At 37.8% G+C, this 8,127-nt stretch overlaps 1 non-coding gene across 1 annotated transcript; it reads right to left on the bottom strand.

Moving 5' to 3' along the window:
- Positions 1–972: 972 nt before the first annotated feature.
- On the bottom strand, positions 973–1,045 carry trnar-ucg (transfer RNA arginine (anticodon UCG)). Its single transcript has one exon. It is a non-coding gene; the product is annotated as a tRNA-Arg (tRNA).
- Positions 1,046–8,127: the final 7,082 nt, after the last annotated feature.

The following is an 8,127-nucleotide window of genomic DNA, read 5'->3' as shown; positions in this document are numbered from 1 at the left end:
CTCTTGAGCAGATGGACGATTCGTTGGCTGGATTTACTTTTGAAACGTGACACATTAGATTTGATTAAATGATAAATATAGTAGTTTAGACAAAGGCAGCCCTGAGATGCCACTTCCAATATGGTTGAGCATGTAGACAAAATTGGAAACCTCGGTGAGACAGAGACAGGTATTTCTCAAACACTATAATTCTATTTATGCATTTTCATACTGACTCGTCCAAATACCAGCATCATAGTTTAGTTTAAATACAGTACCGAAATCCCTCGTTTGCCAAGATTGATGGGGACCAGAACCCACCACAACATGTGAGAATCTGTGAAGTAGTCCACCCTTTCCCCACATTTTAAACACGAGCTTTGCTGGCCACTGCTCTCAGCGATAGTCAATTTGGGATTAAGAATCACAGCCGTTCAGGTGCTATTCAGAACAGGAAAACAACACAGCAACGCATGAAATATATTTGCTCTCTGTCCTATTTGACCGTGGATAATGGATCAACGCCAAAACAGTTGAGTTCATTTTAAGTGTGCCACATTACCCTGATTCAGCAGCCTGGCCTAGAAAGAGAAATGCTCTCTGTTGACCCCGGCTCTCTGCAAATGTCAATTGGGGATAATAGAACGCGGTCACAACCATGCATTTCATCTTAAGCGGACCAAAACAGCATGCCTCCCGCCTTTTTGCCAATCTCCGCTTGCAGGATAATGTGATTGGGGAATAAAAGATCAGAGCCGCACTTGTGAAGTTTATTTGAGATGGAAATGCATTGAATTTCAGATGCCTCAAATTTTACAGTGAAGGTTTGGGAGCATGCCATTGGGGCTTTACCTGGAAGAGGCGTGTTTTTTGTGAGCGGGCCAAAGAAGATATGAGATGCTTAACTAATGTGTACTTATATTAAACTCCTGTCAATAATAGACTTGAGACAAAAAGCAAGCTTTTTTCCCTTTTGAGAAATTGATGTCAAGCAGACCATGAAGGGACTCGAACCCTCAATCTTCTGATCCGAAGTCAGACGCCTTGTCCATTAGGCCACATGGCCAGATACTGTACTTTACTACAGATGCCCAATTTTTTATTTAGTGTTGTGAAACCATCCACAGAATGCAAGTGGCCTTCTTACCGGGAGAAAGCGAGGATTAGGTAAACAACATGTGGTACTTCCTAGTGAAAACCACCTAAGACAAAAAAATAAAAAATAAATAAAAAAAGGTTTGTACTGTAATAAACGGAAAAGGTGTGGGTAACAATTGAACGTGGTCACAACCATGCATTTCATCTTAAGCGGACCAAAATACCATGCCTCACGCCTTTTTGCCAATCCCCGCTTGCAGCATAATGTGATTGGGGAATCAAAGATCGGAGCCGCAGAAGTGAAGTTTATTTGAGATAGAAATGCAATGAATTTCAGATGCCTCAAATTTTACAGTGAAGGTTTGGGAGCATGCCATTGGGGCTTTACCTGGAAGACGCGTGTTTTTTGTGAGCGGGCCAAAGAAGATATGAGATGCTTAACTAATGTGTACTTATATTAAACTCTTGTCAATAATAGACTTGAGACAAAAAGCAAGCTTTTTTCCCTTTTGAGAAATTAATGTCAAGAAGACCATGAAGGGACTCGAACCCTCAATCTTCTGATCCGAAGTCACATGCCTTGTCCATTAGGACACATGGCCAGATACTGCACTCCACTACAGATGCCCAATTTTTTATTTAGTGTTGTGAAACCATCCACAGAATGCAAGTGGCCTTCTTACCGGGAGAAAGCGAGGATTAGGTGAAGAACGTGTAGTACTTCCTAGTGAAAATCACCTTAGACAAAAAAAAAACGAAACAAAAAAAAAAAGGTTTGTACTGTAATAAACGGAAAAGGTGTGGGTAACAATTGAACGTGGTCACAACCATGCATTTCCTCTTAAGCGGACCAAACCAGCATGCCTCCCGCCTTTTTGCCAATCCCCACTTGCAGCATAATGTGATTGGGGAATAAAAGATCGGAGTTTATTTGAGATGGAAATGCACAGTCCCGGGGCCTGATTACGGGCACAGGAGAGCAGTTCACTTTTTCAAATATTTTTTAATCCGTGACTCATGGGAGCTGAGTGGTTGGCGCATCTACGGCAAAGTTTTGAGGTCATGTGTTCAAATCAAGCAACCAGCTTTCCTATGCTGAGTTTGCATGTTCTCCCGTACATGCATGGGTTTCCTCTCAGCACTCTGGTTTCCTCACACATTCTAAAAATGTGCATGTCAGGTTAATTGGCCGGTCCAAATTGTCCCTAGGTATCTTGCGACCCCACTGAGGACAAGTGGTTCAGAAAATGGATGAGGATGGATAGATTCACTGAGGCAGCAAACTATGAAGCGCCAAGTAGCAAGCGATTACAGTACACATATTATTTACTAAAAGTGAATCCACTATCTATTTTGCAAACATATATAAATTGTCCTATTTTTAGCAGACTATTTTTTTCCTTCTGCCTCTATGATAACCTATCCATTGTTAGAAGTTGCGACTCACCTACAGTATCTCCTTCCATTTTTGCTAGCTGTTCCTGCTAACCATTCATGATACAGTAGCTGTTTTAGCTAGTTGTTGTCCAATCAACAGTGAGTTAAACCATCATTGTATTCAGATATTATTTTACTAGCTATTCGCTTAAAAATGTAGTACGCAAAAAAATCAGTTACACGACATCTGATTAATGGCCAGACCAAACACCTCCGCCCGATTGTGTTTAAATCGGTAGTGGAAACAGCAGCGCGATAAACCCAAGAGCCTGCTGTGTTTGGTTAAGATGCACTTGTCAAGTGGGCTGACAATCAAATCTGTACTCATCCAAAGGGAACCTCTTATCTGTGCCTCCATGTCCTACTCAGGAGACATAAGCACTTACCATGTTTGTATGATTTTGCTCTCAAGTAAAGTACATACAAGATGTCACTCACTCATGAACTCAGCGCTAGAGACAGAGGTAGCCAAATTACTCATGCTATTACATTTTGTACTTGTTAGGAAAGAATAAGAAAAATATTCACTATTAATAACAGTCAGTGACACATTGAATAACTCTCAAAAAAACCGATGTAAAAATAATCGTGAAAACCATTCACTGGGAGATTGTTTTCATGCTTGAGATGTTGATGCAATTAGCATTTATCAATTATAGCACATATAAAACACTTCAATTTTAACAAATACTTAGAAATCTGAAAAATAACTGAAAAAAAACTGATTAAGTTCAGATGCCAGAGCTATTTCTTTACTATTTTGAAGCTATTTTTGTAAGAAGGACGTCCTAATTCCGGATGAGCGTTGTCTCCACCAAAATAACTTTTATATTAATGTCTAAAAAGAGGCCTCGTCATTGCACCAAAGATACAGAATGACAATTCCATGCATATAGTTAATTGTGAAGGGCTTAACTCAAAGTATATATATCCTTTAACTGATGCTAAAAGTGTGTACGTGTATGAAACTGCAGCCTGGATAAATATTGGTGCGGGAAAGAAGTCAACGCATGTTTCATTTTGATGAAGTATTTATGAATACACAAAATATGACGATATAAGTTGAAGAAGATATTGAAAAATAAATCTAATCGTGGACCACTTAATATATCTGTAATGTTTGCCGAAAAGGATTGAGAAGCAACATCCTCCCATTTTGACTCATCTTAGTGGGCGGCCATCTTGCTACAAGCTCTTACCTGAAAATCAGCTCAGTTTGCAAACGTCACATAACTAAAACCCAACTAATGTGTGCATGGCCTGACCGGAGGAATAATTATATATTAGCTGAACTTTTTAAGCCCTGCGGGTGTGGCGGGAACTCAAAAAGCTTCTTTTGGGAAGATTTCATTTTGAATAGCACAATGTGCTGCAGTCGAAATAATGTGTTGTCTTTTATTCTAATGGAAAACATCACCACTAAACTGATCTATTTTTCACGATAAGACGATAAGACTATTCATAGCAAGTCATAGGATGAAGCAATGTCGACTGGTTCGATCTATGCGATCTTGCACTAACACTTTTTCATGTAAGTTGTACTAGCTTTGGATTTATTCAACAGCAATTCGAAAGACCATGGAGGGACTCAAACTCTCAATCTTGTGATTCAAAGACAAATGCCTTGTCCATAACGCCACGGGGTTAGTTAAGTCACTCAGAAAGTGAGGTTAATATTTAAATAAGAACATTTTTGAGAGGTTGGAACTTGTAATCCGACGCAAATCACTTTAAGAATCTTATGAAGTGGAATGTGTTGAATAAATGAAATCTTATTTATTATTTACCCTTATGTTGGAATTCTAACCCTTGCTTAAATATTACTATTGTGTCATCAAAGAGAAGCACCATTTGATTCATAATAAGTAAATACAAGATAAATGAAAAGAACATTTTAAATAAGTGCATGTGGTACTGTATCTGTGCGCACTAAGAGCACAGAATGCCAGTGGAGCTTTTTATGTATTTTACAAATTATACACACAAAAAAGTTTTAACACAGTTCATATTTGGCACCTGCAAAATATTTATCATCCCGTCAGAATGCGAAGGGAATCGAACCCTCAATCTTCTGATCCGAATCTGATTCTTCAGATGTTCAACTCCTTGTTAAATCACATCTTTGCTTACTGGAGGACTTGGATTGTGGTGTGATAGACCAATAAGGTAACCCCTGATTTTTTTTGGTTGCTCATTTGGCCACATGTCTTCCAAGTACTTGTGCTCACTCGGGTCGTAGGGGTGCTGAGCCCATCGTAAATGTCTTCTGGTAGCGGGTAGGGGGCACACTGGATTTGTTGCTGACCAGTCAAAGGGCATGTTTTTTTATCATTGACACTGATATTAGAATTCATATCATTTGCTTAACCTATTGACAATATTTTTCATCTAGATGTCAAAAACAACAACCTCTAAAACTGTATATTTTTATGTAAATGTTCATAGTAGTTAAACCGTGTTCCAGCACACTTTGTGAAACCCAAACCTGTCTAATTTTACCACTATTCACTTACTGCACCATTTTGACCACTTTTTTGCAGACATGAAGAGACTCAAACTATTACAACTTCAAATAAGAGGGTAATATCTTGTCCAATAGGCCACATGACTACATGGACCTGAAGAACATTGTCAAAGTAGTAAAAATCGTATGCCAAACAAAATATGTGCCGTGCTATTTAACATTTGCCTAGATATTGGAATATTTGGTATTATTAAAGAAAATGACTATTCAAATGCACAAGATGTCCAGGACAGTATCCAAGTTGGGTATTACTTGCCAGAACCTTGGTTTCTATGAAAAAAAAAAACTTTGGTTGAAAAATAAAACAGGATATGGAAATACATTAAAGAGTCTTTCTTGGTGTGCTTTTCCGAAACCCAATGCAAAAGTACTTTCATTATTTGGTTTAAACAAAGTTTCCTCTTAGTGCATTAGTAGCACTGCTGCTTGGTAGACCATAATACGACATGACTCAGCCATCTTTTGATTTGAAATCCAAAGCCCTACCATTAGGCCGAAAGGTCACACAAACAATTACAGTGAAGGTTTGTGAGCATGCCAGTGGGGCTTTACCCGGAAGAGGCGTGTTTTTTTGTGAAAGGGCCAAAAATAAGAGGATATGAGATACTTAACTATTAAATTAAACTCCTGTCAATAACAGAATTGAGACAGAGCACAAGCTTTTTCCATTTTGAGAAACTAATATCAAGCAGACTATGAAGGGACACGAACCCTCAATCTTCTGATCCGAAGTCAGACGCCTTGTCCATTAGGCCACATAGTTAGATAAAATATATTTATACAGATACACGATTTTTTATTTGGTCGTGTACAAACATCACAGAATGCAAGTGGAGTTTTTACCGGGAGAAAGCAAGGATAAGGCGAACAACGGGTGGTACTTCCTGGTGAAAATTGTCTCAGACAAAAAACCCTGTTTGTACTGAAATAAATTGCAAAGGTGTGGGTAACAAGTGCATTTTGTAAAATCGCCCAAAGTCCGAGAAAAAAACTTTGATTAAAAAAGCTCATATGTAACAGAGTAAAGAGAACAATCACAAACTCTGGAGAAAACAAAACCTTCATTGAAATTTTCACTATGTGCATTGCTGTGTAAGAAACCAAGAAGAGACTCGAAGCCTCAATCTTCCGGTCCGAAGCCTGACATCTTGTCCAATAAGGCCACATGGACACATATTTTAAAATTTTAGATGTATTTTTTCAACCGTGTAAAAGCAACTGGTCTCAAAGCACAGAATGCACGTAAGCTTTACCAAGGTCAAGCGTAGTTTTCAAGGACAATGCAGGTTATTTCCTGACAAAAAGTCAGATGCCTTGTCCATTAGGCCACATGGTCAGATAACATACTTTAGTACAGATGCCCAATTTTTCATTTGGTAGTGTGAAACCATCCACAGAATGCAAGTGGAGTTTTTACCGTGAGAAAGCAAGGATTAGGTGAACAACATGTGTTTCGTCCTTGTGAAAATCAAAAAAGAAAAACAAGTTTGTACTGTAATAAACAGCAAAGGTGTGGGTAACAATTGAATATTTTAAAATTGCCCAAAGTCCGGGAATAGAACGTAGATTAAAATAGCTCACATGTAACCGAGTATCGAGAACAATCACAAACTCTGTAGAAACCGAAACCTACATTAAAAATCAGAATAATTCACTATGTGCATTACTGTCTAACAAACCATGAAGGGACTCAAACCCTCAATTGTCTGTTTTGAAGCCAGACGTCTCGTTCATTAGGCCATATGGTCACATATATCATATGTTCTGATGTTTTTTTTTAATTGAACAAAAGCAACTAGTCTCAAAGTACAGAATGCACATAAGCTTTACCCAAGACAAGCGCGGTTTTAAAGAAAAATGCAGGCTATTTCCTGACAAGAAGCATCTCTACCAAAATAACTTTTAAATCTCAAGAAAAGGCATTGCCACTATGTCAATGGTCAGGCATAAGTATAGTTCATTATCAAGATCTTGAAATGCGAAGATATGTATACATACATCTCCTGAACTTGCTATTTTCAGTTGCTTTAAGTTGATTTACCTGGGAAAGGCACGGTGATGATGAACGTTATATTTCTTGATGAGAATCGTCTCCACTCCAAAAAAATCTCAAAACATAAGACAAAGCATCCCCGTTGTGTCAAAGATAAGATGCAGTTACAGTTTATTGTAAAAGGGCTTTGTCATAGGATATATGTCCTTTAACGAATGCATACTCGGGGTTGGGTAGGGTTACTTTAACGTGATTACTTTCAATTACTTTTGGATTACTCCAATACCAAATATGCTGATAAAAGACAAAAGAAACTAATTTTGAATAAAATTATGACTCACAACACGTGGTAAGCTTTCTCTCCTGGCTTTGATCTCTTTGATCTCCGGCAAAACTAACATAAAATGCGACAGAAACAAAATGAAAATAAATCCAAACAGCTTGCCAACATCATTTTTGCCGTTCCGTGTATTCTGTTACTCCCCAAGCCTGCACAAAATTTAGCAATTTTATTCATATTTAATTTATTTTGTCTTTTATTAGCATATTTGGTATTGGAGTAATCCAAAAGTAATTGAAAGTAATCAAGTTAAAGTAACCCTACCCAACCCTGTGCATACTTATATATAAATCTTATCAATATTTTTTGTGGGGCAGAGTGTAAGTCAAAACATGTTTCATTTTAATCAATTATTCAAAAATACAAGACCAAGCTTCAATTTAAAATACAGTATTTTTACTAAAATAAAACAAAAAAATGAAGATAGTAAAAAATCCTATTGAATAATGCCCTTTACCAAATCATCACGTGTGGGCTAAAGTATTGATCAGTCATTGCACCATGCACATGCCACATATGTTCGACTTTTCCATGCCGCGTTGCTGTATTGATCAATTTGTTTTATCCAACTATGATGCCTGGAGTGGGGGATTTTTTACTAGAACATAATTTATCCTTATTGACCAAATTGCAGGTTAGTAGTACAGTATATAACTGCTTTATAACTCCCGAATTCTTTTATTTTCGTGGGCGTGGACTTTTTTACTACACTTCACTTCCTCAAATTCTGCCGACTTGAGGCGGAAGTGACGTCAT

This window comes from Urocampus carinirostris, chromosome 13, assembly GCF_059441175.1.
Source record: "Urocampus carinirostris isolate Australia breed hairy pipefish chromosome 13, RoL_Ucar_1.0, whole genome shotgun sequence".
In the NCBI taxonomy this organism is placed as follows: Eukaryota; Metazoa; Chordata; class Actinopteri; order Syngnathiformes; family Syngnathidae; genus Urocampus; species Urocampus carinirostris.
Note: the sequence above shows the minus strand (reverse complement) of the source record. Positions and strands in the feature narration are given on the sequence as shown.